This window comes from Dermacentor silvarum, chromosome 1, assembly GCF_013339745.2.
Source record: "Dermacentor silvarum isolate Dsil-2018 chromosome 1, BIME_Dsil_1.4, whole genome shotgun sequence".
Lineage (NCBI taxonomy): Eukaryota > Metazoa > Arthropoda > Arachnida > Ixodida > Ixodidae > Dermacentor > Dermacentor silvarum.
This window is the reverse complement of record NC_051154.1, coordinates 451968992-451988466: the sequence shown is the minus strand read 5'-3', so window position 1 is coordinate 451988466 and position 19475 is coordinate 451968992. Positions and strand designations below refer to the sequence as shown.

General features: G+C 47.4%; 1 protein-coding gene across 2 annotated transcripts in view; it reads left to right on the top strand.

The window, feature by feature from the left end:
* The first annotated feature begins 12015 nt into the window (after positions 1 to 12015).
* LOC119437764 (scoloptoxin SSD14) overlaps positions 12016 to 19475 on the top strand; it is a 121827-nt gene continuing 114367 nt past the window's right edge. The window contains exon 1 of one of the 2 annotated variants that reach the window (XM_037704737.2): positions 12016 to 12595. The gene's annotated coding sequence lies outside the window, so the exon portion shown is untranslated. The remainder of the gene's footprint in view (positions 12596 to 19475) is intronic. The other variant, XM_049660856.1, reaches the window with a different exon arrangement.

The window sequence follows — 19475 nt, the reverse complement described above, 5'->3', positions numbered from 1 at the left end:
ACCGTCAAAAGGGACTAACTGAGCCCAATTTCCGCGCATTTTACCGAAAGCGCTCATTCGCTGCACGCCGGGCAGCGCCAGCGAAGAGAAACCAAGATGGCGCCCACAAAAAGCTGTGTCCCCACCCTGTAGCGGGGCGGACATCGAGGCACCCTAGATGCGGCCTTGTTGGCGCAACATGATGCAAGAAATAGCGCAAATAATACGTTGACTCGGGAAGGAAACAACTCATGCGCTAACATGAACAAGTGATTTTCCTCGAGCAGGGCGCAATATACCCTTACAAAATTGTACTTTGGGTTCCAGTGTACTGCGTATCAAGTTCGCACACACACACACACACACGCACGCATGCATGCACGCACGTACATGGGATGCTCATGCATTTAGCATGGGCCTCCCTTCTGCTAATATTAGCGCAAATGTCGTGTCCTTCCTTAAGCTGTGTTTCATATGCGCTATTTCTGTGCATTTTGTCGACAAGGTAGGAAGGAAGGGAAACATCGGCAGGGCAAAATACGATTGCGCAGTCAGACACCTTTCACAGGGGTACCGCAGGAGAGAATCCAGGATTCTCTTTCTATGCTTGGGTTCCCCTCTTGGCCTCATCTATTGCTGGAAACTTCGCGACCCAGGGCTGCGGGTAGCCTGCTTTTAATATTGCGTCGGTGTTGGGAGAACACTGTGCACTCCCACAAAAGGTGAGAGATGTCACCTAGCTTTCCGGTGTTGTACCTGAAAAAAGCGATCTGCAGATGCGTCTGGTCCTCCAGAGCCTAAAACTGTTCTCTCTGGAAAAAGAGTGCCAGCCTCGAAGATGTCCGAGTGCATCGGCTGAAGGGGTGAGCGGAAACAAATTTGCTGAGTCGCAGGCACGCTGCGCGCCTCTTGGCCACGACTGAAGCTCACCGATTTCAGTCGTGACACGGCCTCATTTCATCGTGACATCGAGACCCCGCGCGACGACGTCATTCATCCATTCTGCACGTTTTTGAGCGGCTCTCGGGAACTCGTTTTCGCCTCCGCGCCACACTGAATCGTTTTCCAGCTGCTTCGAATTTTCTCGCGAAGAGAATCGTGGGTACACGGCACACGGTACAAATCACGTCTTAGCCGAAAGTTGCTTACACCCGGCTGGCTGCTTTCGAAATTGAGCATCTCGAAGCAATCGTGAGTCGTGCGTAATTCGAAGTGAGTGGGTGCCGAACGTTGGAACTCGTGTCTCGAATGTTTCTTTAGGTCATATACAGAAACCTGTCTTGCAGCAGGACATCGGGAAACCATATAACACTTTTGTCCTCGTGAATTCACGCGATAACGGAGACTGGCGTGCGTTGTTAGTAATTCAAACAACCTCTCTCTCTCTCTCGTGTTTCCCGCCGAAGGCACCTTCTAGGGTTAGACGAAAAGGAAAAAAAAAAAAGAACGTATGCGAGCATTTGAAACCGACAAGGTGCACGTGTGCTTATATATTTGCCTGCCATGGCTGGGACGTCAAAGAGCGGGCGCATTTCGATGTTTTCAGCTTGGGCTTCTATGCACACATATAGGGTATAGCGCAGTTCTGCATCAGGAAAAGCGTTGCACAAGAGGCGGGAAAAGCTCAGGGGCATCAGTCGTGTGAATAAGGCGTCGACAGATTCAGGGTGTCTTCGGAGAAAAGGGAGAGTGCAGGTGCTTTGACGAGCGGTATACGCACGCCTGCCTTAGGAAGGCGAACGCTTCACCAGCAGCCTGCCAGCAGCTTGCGATGTTTTGGGCATTGTTGACGACAACGGGATGAAGACGCTGGAATGATGATGACGGAACAGCCGTGATGACATCACAACTGCGGCAACATTTCAGTGACTTCGACGCGGCAAAACTTCCACGACACTGCGGGTGCCATCCAGTGGTTTCGCCGCCCATTATGCGCGGAGGGCAACGCCATCTGGTGATGTTACAAGAAGCCGAGACTTTGCGCACGTCACCGAACATCACTCTCTCATTGGTGTGATTCAACCAATGGAAGCACCTTCTGGCGCGCTGACAAGCCCGCACCTGCGAACGGTGCCAACAGCGAGAAATTGTGTATAACTAACTAAGAAAAGCTAACACATGAACAAGCACAGCCTCGATGCATGTGATATTCAAATATTAGGACATTCGAATACTAAGGTGGTATAGCGCATGCATGCGAATACCTAACTCGTATCAGAAACGAAGAGAACAACCGAAAAGTGGTTATATCATGAGTGCTTAGCTCAGTTAGAGTTGCAAACAAGAATCGTAACTCATCCTTGATGATTCTTACCATTCTTCGCATAGTCATGCATCTGCGAAAATATGACGTACAAAGTCTATCATTATGCAAATGAGCGAATTGCTTAAATAAACTTGCGAGTTCTCGTTTTTCTGTGTGTCGTATTTCTTGATAAGCATGCCACCTATTTGAGATTGTTCTGAGTTGGCTATATCGTTGTTAGCTCGTATGATGCGATACCAGCGTGAGGGGACAGCCACTGGAGACGAAGGTGACACAACATGACGCAGAACTAACAACTGAAGATTTATTCTGATACGCGTCTGAATAAATATTGACAACGGCCTAGCTCGGGCCGACCTCACTGCCTTGCTGTAAATGCATTATGCTACTAAATGACAACGGTATAAAAATAAAGTGAGAAAAGACAAGAACTAAAAAAAAGGCGAAGAAGAATGGCATTGGGAGGCAAGGATGGAGGTGTGCGCAACGATAGCTCATAACAGCTATCGCTGTAGTTCTAAAACTGACTGGCCGCAGACCTCTTGTAGAGCTTGCTAGGGTTGTGGCTTGGGCTAGTTGGTTCATGGTGGGAAAGTAGGCGAAGAGCGCAAATTTGACCGAACACAAGAAGAAAGGACGAACACGGTGCTGACTTACAACTGTGGGTATATATATACCATGTGGGCATATATATACGCCACAAGCACGTGCGGTGTTACCTCCGAGTAAAAAAAAAAATGAAGTTCTTTTTGGGAGAAGGTCAGAGAAAGCATACTGACACAACTTATATATATATATATATATATATATATATATATATATATATATATATATATATATAGTATCTCTTACAACGCCAAATTTATGTGGTTCGATTTGGACCGAAGATATTAAACTTATTCTGGGAAGTTGGCGGAGTGCTTGGAAGGTGCTGACCTCTGCTGCGGGTCGGCCTGGTATTGACTATCTCCGGCGACTATCTCCGGGATCGGCCCACGCACGAATTCCTGTGCACGTGCGATGATACGGACGTAAGCTGGCCCGGATGACCCCCCCCCCCCCCCCCCCCCTTTTCTGGGAACGCATGCGGGGGATGCATACGGGGGCTAGAGGTAAACATCTTCGCTGTAAAAAGTGCCCTTTGGAAATACTTTGTGAAGACAACGTCACCGACGGCGCAGTGCACGAAATGCGGCGCAAAACTTCAAATGTCGACAGGCATGACAACTACGCTTGCCAGCTATCTGAAGCAGCACCCGGCTGCTGTTAAGAAGCACTGGTAGATAGCTGCAGGTGCGCCTGGGAAAGATCAGTCAACGATAAAGGTCTTTGTGCGCCGCGCTGAGTCAGTGTCAGAAAAGAAGACTCAAGCTCCACATAACAAGGTGGCTGCCATGGTAGCACTTGATTGAGCATCTCGAAGCAATCGTGAGTCATGCGTAATTTGAAGAGAATGGGTTTCACCAGCGCCTTACAGCGGTGGTGAAAATCGCGGGTTTAAAGAACTTATGGGTGAGGTGGTTCCGGACTATCGCCTACCATGGCGTACTACACTTTCACTGCGCGCTTGTTCCGCGCTTGTATGACGACACGCGGACGAAAGTGAAGGCCGAACTCAGCAGTGCTTTCGAAGGAGGAACGACAGCTGTTGCCTTCACCAGCGACATGTCGACATCACGGGCCAACGAAAGCTATGTGAGCTTCACTTTCCACCTTGACACCAATTTTTCAAATGAAACGATTCACGCTCAACACTTGTCACATCGCTGCCAGCCACAGCGCCGCGAACATAGCAGAATTGCTTAACGAGATGTGCACTGAATGGGAGGCACCCGATGCCTGCCAAAGTACATCGAGATGGATAATGGACTTAACATCCGTGCCGCGGTCAGGAGGCTCTCGTGGACTGAGCGTTCGCGCTTCGCTCACACCCCGCAGCTTGATATCAATGGCACAATATCCCGTACGCCGTCTATTGAGCCTTTGCGCGAGAAGGCTAGGCACATTTTTGTTGGTCATTATAAGCACAGTTCGTCGGCACAAAGGCCGCGAGAGGAATACCAAGAAAGAAAAGCCAAGTATCCCCTTCGTCTGGTGCAAGACGTGGAAACCAGGTGGAACAGCCAATACTTGATGCTTGCCCGCCTCTTGGACTTAATTGAAGGAAGCAGTCACTGGTTGAGCTACCCACATCGAACAACAGCATTGATGGCCTAAGCTCATTAGAATGGAAGGAGGCCTCTGAATACGTCTAAGTACTGAAGCCATTCTATGATACTGGGATTGCTAGTGCACGCAGAAGGATATTCGTCACTCTCTGCTCAAGTACCAATTATTTTTCGTATGGTTAACTGTCTCAGCATCGTCGGTGGCATAAGTGAATTCTCTAGAGAACTGGCTGATTCCATCGAAGCAAGATGCTCTTTGTAGGCGGAGGACAAGGAAGCAGGCTTGGCCATGTTTTGGGACCCATGTTTCAAGTCCGCAATATTGAAAAAACAAAAAAAAACCACCAGCTGATGTGGTTAAAGATCTGGTGCTTCAAGATCTGGCCGCATGTCCTACTGTGGGTATACGACTAACTCAGAAACTAGAAAGCAAGAGATAAAGACAGTCTGCGCAGCCCTCCTGTAGTGTTTGGGATGTTTTTGATGATCTGGAAAATAGCCAAGCGGTAAATAGAAAACTTTCTTCATCAGAATGAGAAATCGGTGCATATTCCGAGGAGGCATTACCAAGAGAAGACAGTGATCCATGTTGTCTGGTGGAAGACTGTACAAGGCTCCTTATGGTACCCCAGTCTGGCGAAGTTTGCTTTAAGTACCTGGCAATACCAGCCACTGCGGTCCCAAGTGAAAGAGTGTTTTCTTTGGTAGGGCAGTTGGGTCTTCTAAAAGGTAGCGCCGGCTTCGTGACCACGTGGAACAACTCATATTTCTGCATGACAACTTTTAATGTGTGTTGCCGCTTCACTTAAACTGCGAAATTATGTGCGCGATACATTTGTGATTTGAAAAGCTAGTCTCAGTATTCTGTCATAACAGTAACTGTTTTGCAGACATGGATATTTTTTGCGTAATCGCACATTTTGTTCTAATAGAACATTGTTTTCGACATAAGCTTATGGGGAAATAAATGTTTATTAGTGAAGAAAAAAAGCTTTTGTCTTTGATTATTAGATATTCGCTTCGACATTCGAAGCTAAATATTCGTATTCGATTCGTAATCAAAAATTTGATATTCGCGCACCCCTGCCAGAAATCCATAAGCTAGGAAAAGCAAGTAAGCAAAAGCGAAGTAACAGCAGAGCATCAGTAGACAATTCTGAGAACGTCTGAAAAGCCCTCCATTTTTAACCCATGTGTCGAAATGTTTATTTCGCCGTTGCAAATGTCATAAACTAGAACTGATAAGCTTGTGAAAACTACGTTCGCATCGAAGGTTATTTAGTCTGATATATTTACGGTTGGCGTTCACAGAAGCCCACTTTCCCCAGTTAAATGTCCCTATTGATTGCCACCACTTCCGTTTTATTTTTTCAAACGAGGGTGTGCAGCCGCGTTCTTTACAGTGCAATCCGTGCAGACCCATGCAGCCAGAAACAAGTCCATTCGCATTTTGATTGGTTTTTTTGAGCCTATTATTCAGGCAACTCTCGGTCTGGCCGAAATACCGGCCCCCTTGCGTTGGCAAACCGGTGGCAAACGTACGCTGGATAACCAAGAAGCACAACGTGATGTGTTAATTGACATTTATCTGGTCAACCTGACTCTCTCTGCGTTAGGGTAAGCGTGCAAAGCTGATAGCATTGAAATATTGGTAAGAAAAGTCACTTTTAAAAGGGAGCGCGCCCAATGCTTCCATTAATTGAGACATTTTTTGGGGGGCGTGTGAACAATAGATGTCAGGAGAGAACGTAACACACCGAATGCCTTTCTGAAGGTCAAGCTCCAACCTCAGTGCACTCGCTTGAGTAAATGTACTACAGTAGTCAATAGTGCGTGCAGATTCCATGGCGCCGCTTGTACACTGAGCCCACGAAAATTCTTCATATTTAAGAGAATCAGTGCAGCCGAACGGCTCGCTTACTGAAGTAAATGTCCTCATTGTTCGCGTTTATTTGTTCTCCGTGCAAAAACACTTTAGTCCTTGAAGGTAGGAGGCCCAAATGCAGGTGCGAGCTTGCTCTATCGCAACAGCTGCGGAGTTCTCGACAACTGAAGGTATTCCATAGGAGTGCATTTGCTTTCACGAAAAATCACTGACCAAGAATACGCTATAGCGCTCGCAGTCCTCGTTTCCTAGCCGCCACCACCAGGTTTCTGCACGTGTTGAGGAAGGAATGTTTCGAAATAAATAAAAGCAGGGCTGCCTGAAGAGTGCCGAATGCACTTCGTGTGTAAGAAAGCCTTTATCACTCTAAGGCAAATCTGCCCAGGGCGTGAGCGGAAACTTTACCGCCCACCCATACAATATATATAAAAAAAGCAGCAGACTTGAGCGAATCCTTCGGCTTTGAACTCGTGTACTGTGACAGTAGCCATTTTACTACAGTGAAGACCACCATACTACTTTTGCAAGCCTGCTTTTTACTCAAATAAATGCGCTTAGCCATGCAGTGCGGGGTAAAGGGCAACATGGTTCTTGGTTGACGGGGAGGTATTGGTGCGGTCGTATAAAATGATGTATCGATTGCATGAATTCGAGAAAAAAGGAGAAATTTATAATAGAATATTTAAACATGATACGTATATGAGGGGAAGTAAAATAAAGGAACGGGACTTTTGAGAAAAGGTATATTTCTTCTAACGATAGAAAACTGAAACATACATTTTTGTAGCGATAGCATTATACGCCAGGTTTTCGCCTCTTCGCCGTCACCGCACTTTGAGCCGTGGCCGCACTGTGACGTCACACCATGGGCCTCGATTCTCCGGCAACTCGCTTCGTCGCGGTCGCCGCGCGGCCACCGCTCCTGCCATTGGTTTTACCCGTTGGTTGACCACAACGTCTCTCCTGTCTTAGTCTAGTGGGAAACCACTAAGTTCAATAACAACATGTCTAACCACAAGCGAAGCCTAAGCGCAGCCGGGGGTCTGTAGCTATCGCTACTCGACTAGGTTTAACCAGAGCTAAACCACAGCCAATTTTTTTCTACATAACCTCCCTCCACTTCAACGCACTTTGCCCAACGTTTCACAAGTTTTTTTATTCCGTCGGAAAAGAAGTTTTTGGTTGCACCTGTAACCAATTTGGCACCGCATCAATGACTTCTGTATCGGTTGCAAATCTGAGCGCTTCCTTCAATGGCCCAAACATATGAAATCGCTTGTAGTCAGGTCTGGACTGTATGGCGGGTGTTCCAGCAATTCGAATCCCAACTACTTTATTGTTTCGGCCGTCCATTTGGCAGAATGTGGCTGGGCGTTATCTTGCTGCAGGATGGCGCCTTTTCGCAGTTTTCCATGACGTTTGAATCTCATGGCAGGTTTCATTTTAGTTCGCAACCCATCACAATAGTTATCACTGTTCACAGTTTCGCCTCTTGGGGTGAAATGAACGGCTACCACACATTCCATGTCCCAGAATAGTGTTAGCATAATCTTATCAACTGATGGTTGACGTTTAATTTCTTAACTTCAGGTGATGATGAGTGTTTCCAAACTATGCTCTCAGCCTTACTTTCCGGTTCGTGATGATGTACCCAAGTTTCATCTACAGTAACAATTTGCTGTAAAAATCCATCTCCCTCACGACGATAACGGGCGAAATGTTTACGAGAAATGTCCAACCTTTGTGCCTTATGCTGCGCTGACAATTCTTTCGGGACCTACCTTGCACACACTTTCCGTTCTTTCTGGGGTTTTTACGTGCCAAAACCAGTTCTGATTATGAGGCACGCTGTAGTGGAGGGCTCCGTATAATTTTGACCACCTGGGATTCTTTAACGTACGCTACAACCCAAGCACACGGATGTTTTTGCATTTCGCCAGCATCGACATGTGGCCAGCCGCGGCCGGGATTCGATCCCGCGGCCTCCTGCTCAGCAGCGCAGCGCCTTAGCTGACTGAGCCACCCCGGCGGGTCACACACTTTCCGTTAATTTTGCCAGTCGTGTAATATGGAATACGCTGAACCATGACTGATATGTAAAGTATTGGCGATTTCGTCCACTGTGATTCGTCTGTTTTCCATCACCATACCATCAACGACTTTCAATTTGTCCTCAGTCGTTGACGTCGATGGCCTGCCTGCTGTTTCCTCGTCACATAAAGAAGTTCATCCTTGTTTGAAACGCTCTTTCCTATTCGTAGATCTTGCTTCGCGATAAACAGCTGTCACCATACTGCGCATGCATTTGACGAATAATTTCCGCAGGTTTAACACCTTCAACACACAAAAAGCGAATAACTGCCCTCATTTCCTCCTTGGTGCAGATCGACAATGGGGCAGCCATGTTTAACGGTCTGCTACACTCTAACGACTAACGCGGGAATAAGAGTGACACGTTCCATAGAAGTGTTGCAGACGACACTAATTCAGCGCTGGATACTAGCAGTGTTACCAAACCCTAGTGCCAAAAATTGCGAAAGTCCCTTTACGTTTTGACTTCCGCTCGTACATTATGTGGAATTAGAGAAAAAGAACTATTGTTGAGAGAGGTTGTGAATTTATCTTCTTTGTAATGTGTACAACTTTCTTTCTGTACGGCAAAGTAACGCATTTTGGTAAATTCGAAATGCATTGACAGACCTTAGCACTCTCAGAGTTCCCGTGACAAAGTAGGTTTAATTTATATAGAGAAAATGTAGAGCTTTATAGAACCTTATGTTCGGGGTCATTCGTTACAGGCATATGCTAATTGTTGTGTTCAAACTCGTGCTCCCTGCCTACAACCTTAGTGCTACATGTTTCTTTTGTTTCTTTTGTGTGTTATCATGGGCAGGTTACGTCGTGGTTTTTGTAGTAAGTATCCAGCAGTTCGCGTGAAACAGTCATATTTTCTGGTTCTATCCTTCAGTCGTACTAAGTAGAAGAACCTACCTTGCCGACGAGTCGGCAGCGTGGAATTTGAGATGGACTGTAAATGTGAAGTTTTCTTGCATCATTTTAAATATTCAGGGTTTCTTTAAATCAATGATTCTGGTGCAGGTCGTGAGGCATTTGCTGTATTGAAGGCTTCTTGCTTTTCAGGCTCCATGAGTCGTTTTCAAGGCCCGACTGTAAATAAATAAATAAATAAATAAACAAATAAATAAATAAATAAATAAATAAATAAATAAATAAATAAATAAATAAATTTCTGCAAGGAGTGGAAGTCAGGGATGACGTCCGGAGTGCGCATATTGTACCATATTGCTGGTGCAATCTGTTCCGTCCTTTAGGAAACTGTCAACTCAAGCCAGTGCCCGTGTCTAGTCTTCCATATTTACCTTATCCTTCGTTTTGCGCGCATTTTCCAGAAAATATAGATCTTTCGAAAGTTTGTCACATATCTCTCTAGATTAGAAAATAAAGATCAGTAACTACCCATGCTATTCTGTAGAAGTGGTGACACTGGGCGCAAATTTGCAGGCATACTCGACCTGTCGCAGTATGTTATGTTATTTTTCGATAGTACTGTATTGCCACATGTGCGATTTTTGACCACCACCTTCGTCACTGCCTTGTTATCGTGTTGTCGTTGTAGCGTGACGATGCGCTTAGGCATGTAAGATCGTTCATGCGTCTCGAAAGCTGTCGTTCTCTTAGACAGACGGGCCCCTTTTACAAGTTTTATGCGCACGCTCAGAGATACTGGTGACAGTCATAAAAAAAAAAAATTGAGCGGGTGAGCATTCCACCACATGTTCGCGCTTCCTGCTAGTCGAGAAGGCTGCTCGAGCCAAGACGGCACATGGCTACCTGTAATAAGGATCCGCCCCCTATACTAAACTGTTCAATAAGTATGTTTCTCTCTCTCTCTCTCTCTCTCTGTCTCTCTACGCGCTTGCTGGTTCCGCCAGCACCGAGTTGTTTGTTTTTCTTTGCGGGCACAAGTTCGCCCGATAAGATAGTTCAGCTTATTGCTTGACTACACTTTCGTTATACCCGTCTGCGCAGCACTACGCGACAATATACTATAGCTAAACGTGTGCAGTGCAACTACGCACATTGGCGTCGTGGAAATAACACATTTTATGTAGTTACGGTCGTGGTGGAGGTTCATAACCCCTTGAAGGTCAACAGATATTTCTGCCTCCCCTCTCTATTGTTCTCTTTACTTCGACACTCCACTTTCATACACCATTGTAGGACGCAAAATAAGGCGCTGGGCAAGAACTGGAAAAGAGCACAATGCGACGGAAGAGCAAGAGCGAAAACTTGTATAGCGCCGTGAATTTGTCAAAACTTATGCTATCTGTCATAGGAGATTTTTTTTCAAATTCCGTAGAACTTAAAAAATACCCCCCCCCCCCCCTCACGTATATGCGGTGATGTTTAAGTGTTACGTAATTTTAAAAATCGCCTGTGGCAGACGATAGCATAAGTCTAGTCTTTGAGCTAGAGGCGGGTATTACTTGTACGAGAAATGGAAACGCATATTAGCCTAACTGGTAAAATCCATTAATTAACTTCTTCATTAATTACTTTATGGCAGATATTGCAATTTGCAGATTGTAGCCGGTGAGTTTGCAAGAGATATTCACTTAGAGCGAATACGGAGGATGGCGCCGTTTTAGAGACATGGGCCGTCAACTGGCGCTAAATATGCACTGTGGTTCCACTTACTTTTTGAAGACAGCGTCGTTTAATGCATCGAAGCTGAAGCGTAACTCGGACACCAATGTATTTCGTCAGCAACTTCGGGAATTAATATCTCGAAACCACTGTCATCGTGAAAATTTGTTTCAAGTGGATATGACTTGCGAACTCAGCGGCTGCAATTCGTAAATTGCGATATGTTTCGTAATATAATTGAATAATAAGTTAATTAGTTGATTATGGGTTGAAATTTACCATGCGAGTAATGTCGGCCTCGTTGAATAATCCAGCTCAAGGACTGGAATCATGCTATCTGGCACAGGTGATTTTTAAAAATTCTGTAAAACTTAAAAATGATCGCCCTAATTACTTTGCACGACGTGTTTCTTGCCTTCCGCTCTTTGCCGTTTTGAACTTGGCCTTTTTTCCAAGTAGCCTTCGAAAACTTGAACCACGCTCGTTAATCACGTGGTCAGAGAAAATTCACGCCATTAGAGTTTGTAAATGTTCTTCCTTGCCTCCCCTGAATGTGACGGCAGGACCAACAAATGTCCTTGACATCATGCTCTATAGCTGCTCTGTAAGACCCCTACCACAGAAAAAGAAAAGCAAGCAAGCAAGCAAGCAAGCAAGCAAGCAAGCAAGCAAGGTGCACGAAAACGGTTTGTCAGCAGTCAGGTAAGCGGCCCTAGCTCTAGCTAGACGTATGGAACAAGGGCCAGAAATCAAGCTGTCCACTGTGAAAATGATAGGACTCTCTCTTTCTCTCTCCTCAAAGCTGTATTGTCGCCTCGCCAACAGAAGCGCAGCAAAAGAGCGGCTTCTGTAACAGCGCGCTCCGTTGCGAATACGCGTGCCTTCGCGTCGGTGCGCGACTGGCTCTTGTGTTTCGCATAAAACGACGCGCCACGTGCTCCCTCAGATCGCGCGCGCGCGCCGCAACCAATCAGCGCTCGGTGAGACGAGAAGCAAGCCCGAAAAGAATGCGACAGGTATAGCAGCAGGCGGTCCGTTAAACAAGAAGACAAGAAGCGCCGGCCGCTACCGTTGCCGGCTCGCTCTTCTCTCCACATTCGGTCGGGACTGCCGGGGTCTTCGTCGGGTTGGCGAAAGCGAAACACACATTCCCGTCCTGCTCATCCGGAGAGCTGCTGTTGCTGCTGGAGATCTCGATCGCTCACAAACTCTCTCTTTCTCTCAAGCGCGCGTGCGTGCGTACGAGTGTGCGGGCGCGCGCGCGTGTGTGTAAACGCGCCTGCAACAACCCGCCGGGGGAGACGGACGAAGCAGCGCTGTTGTCGGTGCTATTTTCGAGCGACAGTTGCTGTATACCACTGCCAAGCCGAAGCAATCGTGCATTGCACCAGTACACCGTATAGTGTAACCCTTCCCCTTCGCACACCCACACATTCATCGCTCTCTCGCTCGGGCATAACCGAGATCTGCTGATAGAGGAACCCTGCTGTGGGAGGTCGCTGTCGCAATTCTTGGCGCTGCGTCCACGTGCGTGCCGTCGCTTTGCCCGCATCGCACTGTCAACCGGATCGGCTCAGGTCATCGTCGCCGTCGACTTCCTTCGAGATTCCGGTGCGGTCGTCTCGTGGGGTGAGTACACTTCCTACTTCACCGCTTGTGTGTACGCGCACTCGTATGCAATGTGAAATGGATCGTCGCATTTCTTTGAACAGCATAGAGTACTCGGGAGGGGTCGATTTCGACCTGACTGCCGGATAAGTAGACAGTGTGTTTCCTTGGACTGATGGAACAACCCCCTTTTGCGGTCGCCATAGATGAAATTAAAATTATGGGATATAAATATCCCAAAGCTGCATGCTATAGGCTACGATAACCGCTTTAGCGCAGGGCGGCAGATTAATTTGGCTACCTAGGGTTTCTAACGATGCTCAAACACACACACACACACACACACACACACACACACACACACACACACACACACACACACACACACACACACACACACACACACACACACACACACACACACACACACACACACACACACACACACACACACACACACACACGCACACGCACACACACACACACACACACACACACCACACACACACACACACACACACACACACGCGCGCGCTACACGAACGTTACTGCACTCCGCCACCAATGAAATATGGCCGCAGTGGCCGCGAATAGAACCTGCGACCTGCACGTTGTGTGTTCTTGCATGGAAATTTGCGAGTTCGATAACATAACGCTTACGAGGATAGGCAGATCACTACAGCTAACGATCTTAATCAAATGTTTCCAAATTCAAAACTTCGTTCAAACGAAACGTAAATGGAACGGAGTCCACTTAAAGGGAACGGAGTCCATTCACACGGAACATATGTTTGCACTGACGTGCATCATCTACACACCCGCTTCCCAATCTCAGACTGTTATCGCATAAAAAAAAAGAAACAGTTGGAAATATAGCGCGCTACATACTTAAGGAAGAGAACGCGACGCAAGGTCTGTCGTGTTGTGCGCAAAATATTTGTGGTAACTTCTCAACATGAACGTATGCCAACTTGCTCTGTTCACTATTCTTATTACCAATACCTGGGTACAGTGCAAAATATTTTACACCCGTAACGTCGAAAATGGGCGTAAGCCTGTCCATATCTCACACCCTTGCAGCCTTTTCGGTTGTAAGGGTGGGAGTTACAGACTGATTTACACCCTTCTTCACTTTTAAGGGGGTAAATTATTTAACGGGGCTATACAGAGGAAATACAGTTGCGCGATTTTTTTTCGCACAGTGCGGCACATGTGAAACTGCTAACATCTGGCTGCAACGAGCTCTTTGGTAGACTTTATTTACCCCTTCAATGATCGTCATTTCGTTTCAGCGATGACGTCAGCTTTGTTGCATATGTGAAAGAATTGGCACAATGTCTTAAGAACCTAGGCCCCATAACGCGCTTCTGTCCCTGAAACAGGATAGGGCAGGATACCTAGCGTATGACAAGCCTTGTTCTAAAAAATGTCACAGTTTCGCCCTAAGGGCGAAGCAATGAATGCGATAGCAACACAGCAATGTCATACGAAGTAAGGTGAGCGGCTTTGGTAGCGATATGAATTGTAGTAAACATGAGCTGATTAAGTAAGCAGGTGTGCTGCGGCGTAAGTAGACCGATATGAAGAGAGACTCGATGACCACGAGACGACGCGTGTGAAACGGTGGTGTTGATGAGAAGCGCTTCCCGTGGGCAGCGCGTGCGAAGGGACACACCTGTAGCGCTGCACTGCCGAACCGGGCAGCATTGCATGTGTAGCGTGCGTTGGAAAATGTCGCCCGACTAGTACTAACTGAATGAACAAGCGTGGTGTGAGCGCGCACAAACAAACACGAATAGATCACACTGAATGACTGCAGACAACGACTGTCCAAAACGCTGGCAGCAACCATACGCCGCAGCGGCGACGCAGCGGGCGAAGGTACGTGCGGTCTATCGCTTCAACGGAAACTGAGCGGCGAATGCACGGCGCATAAAGGTCAGAGCCGTGTGGAGATTGTTGCGGTCCGCAGTTGGTTGTGTTCAGGTGAAAAAAAAATCGTGGGCCCTTCCACTCCGTGAAGATGGTTAACCAGCGAAGCTGAAACGTGGGGCCCCGCTGTTTATCACTGGGTTAATCCCGAGGGTTCATTAAAGTACTTCGCATTATGAGGTTACACACACGTTCGGCTGCGACGGAGAGAACGACGTCACTGACGGTATGCCCGCAGGCCGCCGTTGTCGCTTGCGTTCGATGTCTCGAGTTTGCTCGACTGCGTTGTTAGCAGCGTTCGCCCGCCATTCCCGCTTGCGATTCTTCGAAATTAAATTGCTTCAAAATGAAATCTGTACGTTACGTAAGACATTGAACGGCTCATACCCCCTTGAGCAATGGCTCATACCCCCGTAAACACGGCTTCGCCATTACGACGACAGAAGAGAAGTGAAATTCAACGCTGGAATGATGAGGGGCAACGCAGTCAGCTGTGGAAGCAGATGACGACGAACGCGGGAGCAGTGGCACGAGCGCGTGCAGAGCCCGAGCGCATCCCGAAGGGCGCCAACAAGCCAGCTGTGGAAGATGACGACGACGCTCAAGCCAATGCCGATGATGATAGTTTTCTGTACACGGGCGATTTCGCCTAGCCACATACGATTTCGCCTAGACATATAAAGCTTCGCTTTAAAAGGAGGACGTGGTCAATTCTAACAAAGCGTACAATGGCACAGGTGTGCGGTTTTTCAACCTCCAGGTATTATTCCGCTCGAAGTGCAGAGTAGGCAGGCGTTGTGCCCCTCTCGGTGGCAGTTGTCAACTTGCTCCCTCCTTATTTATTTCGTGTCCTTGCGTGTATATGTGTACATACCAAATAATAATAATAATAATAATAATAATAATAATAATAATAATAATAATAATAATAATAATAATAATAATAATAATAATAATAATAATAATAATAATACTGCACTGCTTGCATTTCTTTTGACGCAGTTTATTTCACTAAGCTTTGCTAATATTTGTGCCTGCGACGACACCAGAACGAGCAGAACTTCATTTTCTCTGAAAACACTGCCTCGGTGACATAAAAGGAAAAGAAATCGTTGCAGAAAACATCGAGAATGACCGTGAAGGACAGTCGCGCTGAAATTCAGTTGAGCTGCATTTTACATTATAAACCACCGCGAACACAAGCAAAGTGCCTCGAGCGACCAGTCGCGCGGCTATCTTGCGTGTATTCTCGGGCTTATCTTGCGCTCGAATAAACACTTTTATGTAGCACGTATTGAGCAACAGGAAGCTGTGTCGGCAGTTTTTCATGTTGCTCTACAATTTTTTCACTGACACTTTTCATCTAATTATAATAGTGAGAAGTTGATTACTTAATTAAGACTAATCATGAAAAAAAGAACTTCAAACCCCTCCCCTACCGGGAACAGGGGTGCACGGGAAGCTTGTCCAACCCTATGGCATGGGTTGGTTAGTTTCTTGAGCGTTTGAGACACATTAAAGGAGGCATGTTTGTTGGTGGCTGAGAAACGGATGGATTCGTCCGGTGAGCTCGCGCACGTTCACGGGCCCACTCCCGTTGTCGTTTTTTGAAGGCTGCCTCCTCTTCGGCGGAGCAGATCAAGCGCGGCCTACCCATAGCGCAGCTGGCCTTGAACTGGCGAGAAACAGCGCGCGCGGAGCGAGCGAACCCTCCTTTCCCTTCTCCGGAGGGAGGGAGCGCTTGTGACTGCTTGGGAGAGTGGCGTGTTTCGGCGCGCCACTTCCGGGAGCGGGGGGTTTCCGGCGTGCCAGCTGTGGGTGAGGACGGTTTCCGGCCGCCAGTTGCAGGTGAGGAGGTTTTTCGCGTACGACGACAGCCACACCGACGGCACGAGTCAGTCAATACAAGCTTCGCTTGAAAATTAATCCGTGTATCTCCAAGCGACGGCAAAAAACAGTACCTCGGTTCTGTCCAGCTACGTGGCATTTGCATATTTTAAAATTTTGGTGCATGATAGTGGGGACACCGTGTATAAGAAGGCGCTGTCTTGCAGGATGGGCATGAAAGTAACGCAGTGCAAGAGGCAGCATGGTAGCGCGATCCGCGTGGACCTAGGGTGGCGGTAAATACGTAAGCGCGGACGCAAGCTCCAACACAAACGCGCAGTCATCGAAATGACGTGGTCGTCATTCCGTCGTCGTCGTTTCATCGCCTTCATTCCGTTGTGATCATACATTCGTTGTCATGCGCGATCGTCTTTGTTCCGCCGTCTTTATTCTGTCGTCATCACTGCGTCATCATTTCGACGTCATCACGTCGCCTTCGTCACGACGTCATCATTCCATCGTCATCATACTGTAGTCCGCACCGTAATCAGGCCGTCGCAATTCTATTCTCGTCATTGCGTCACCGTGACACAGTCGTCGTCATGCATTTGGGGGCCAGGCTTCGTGATGCTGTCGTGATCGTGCCTTGGCTTCGTCATCCGATTCTCACCATGCTGTCGATGTCACGCCATCGCCGTCATTCTGCCGTAGTCATTGCAGTGTCGTCATGCCATTCCGGGCTCCAAAGCCACTGCAACGCGACAGATATTTTTGCTACGTGTTCTTTAACTGTCGGCCATGTAGCTGATTGTCGAATTCTGCCGAGAAAACTTAACTCGACACTTTTTCCCCCAATCTGTGAATACGAAAAGCATAGCGATGTGCCTTTCACCTTTCTTTTTATATACAATCCGGCAGATATATATTTCTTTCTACGCCGGAACGCTCAGACGCGGCGTCTCAGCGCCCGAACCAGCCGTTGACAGGCCGGAGCGTGTGGACTAGAGGCCCTTGCAGCCCATGGGCCACTACTATTTATAAAAACGGTACGACACACGCCACTCGAGGAAGCCTCTGACGAACAATGCAGAATACAAATCCGTGCACTTGAAAGGTACAGGCGGAACGAACAAAGGGTATTTGCACTGTGATCGGTCCATCAAGCCCTGTTTTGTCGGCAGAAGGGGCGGTGGAGTTGCCTCTTTTGTACACACGTTGTCCAGCCTGAGCGGGCCGTTCTTAAGAGAGATGTCAACAGAGGAAGCGCGACGCGGCGGGGAACCATTTAGTCGGCAGAATATTCATTGTTGTGGGGCTAACCTATGCACGCGGAAAGATGGTGTTATGAAGTGAGGGACAGAGAATCGGGAAGAAACAGGTGTGTGAACGGAAGGCTGTTCTATAGTATTTTACATTTCGTCAATGGTAAATACCGATGCATGACACAACCTGTATACGAGCTGACACATTAGGAGAAATTGCCAGGGTTTTGGGCAGTTATAACAATTTTTTTCTGTATTGCGCTGATTGCTGATTGCCTATATGTGCTGTATTCGTCCTCATCACAGTAAAATCGTTCTTCGCGGTGTGATCGCTTCAACAAAACGGTCCCTTTCCATTGCTCGTCCTTTTGTGACATTACTGAAAGAATAAAGCTGCAGTCCTTGTCAAAACCCGACGAAATAGAACGAGGTAACCAACTGATCTGTATACCCACTGAGACAAAGATACGAAATGTTGTTTGTATTCATGAGCGAGGATCGCCTGTCCAGTTTTTGAGAAACATGCCACTCACTTGTCAGGGAGCAGTTAGAGAATACGTATACAGTGTCGTATAGTGTCGCATGGTGGATGTAGACAGCGTCTCGAGTTTCCCAGCATACTCTACGTGAGATTCGGTCCACCACGAGTGCTTAAAGCAGATTGCAGTGCATCCAATGTTAAAAGAAACTAAGTTTGCGAAGGCGTCAATGAACTAAAGTCGATGCAGCTAGGCTTCCGCGTTTTGCGGCGTCGATTCAGTTCGGTTACCAATTAGTACTATTAATTAGTAATTCATGCGACTCGACCTTCAGCATTATCATGTTTCAAAGGAGCCACGTATTGAAGTCATTTGCTGGGGCTTACATTTTGCACCGCATTTCTCGCATTACATTTTTGGCCGTCTGTACGCAAGGACGTCATGCGACCGAAGCCAGCAGTGGAAGCAAGATGAATTGAAGAGACGAACTAACAGCACATTCTGAAAGAGAGAGAAAAAAATGAAGGAGAGGAAAGGCGGGGAGGTTAACCAGACGCACGTCCGGTTTGCTACCCTGTACTGGGGAAAGGGGGTATAGGGATGAAAAGAGGGAGAGAGGAGATAGAGAGAGAGCACAGTTTCGCGCACATTTGAAGCTTCGCACCAAGTCTACACACGGTCGCCAATACCTGTCGACTTGAGGCATTGTAACAACGCTTTCGTGGCTCTCTCTGCCATCGACGCATACGGCCATGGTCCAAGGACCATGGCCGTATTTCTGAAAATTCCCATAGCTTCATTTCCGAAAATGATCTAGAGTTCAGCTGGTTCACTGCTGTCCGGAGAGCTTCACGCTCGACGTCGAACTTGGGACAGAGACATATAAGGACGTGTTCAATCGTTTCTATGGTGCCACAAGAGTCGCACATGGGCGTATCCCCCATTCCAATGTGGTACGAGTAGGCCTTTTGATATAAGACACCCCGAGCCAGAGGCGGCACAATACTGTCGCCTCAGAGCGGGAAATGTTTGAAGGCACTTGTAGCTTCAAGGATGGGTCAATTTTGTGGAGATGACACTTCGGGAGGTTAAGAGAAGACCAATATTTGTGTGTCATAGCTTTAGTCACGATATGAAGCTTTCCTGCAGCGTCGGTCCTGGATAAGGGGATTGGGACTGGTCGACCTTGCAGATGAGCAGACCAGGAGGCTTCGTCGGCGAGGTCATTACAGCTATGCTGGTATGTCCAGGTAGCCACTGAAATATAATTTCATGCCCTTTAGCGATAGCTTGATGGTGGTCTTCTCTTATCTCATATGCCAGCTGCTCATGAGTCCTGTGATAAAGGGCAAAATGCAGACTCTGAAGTGCTGCCTTAGAATCGCAAAACGTGACCCATTT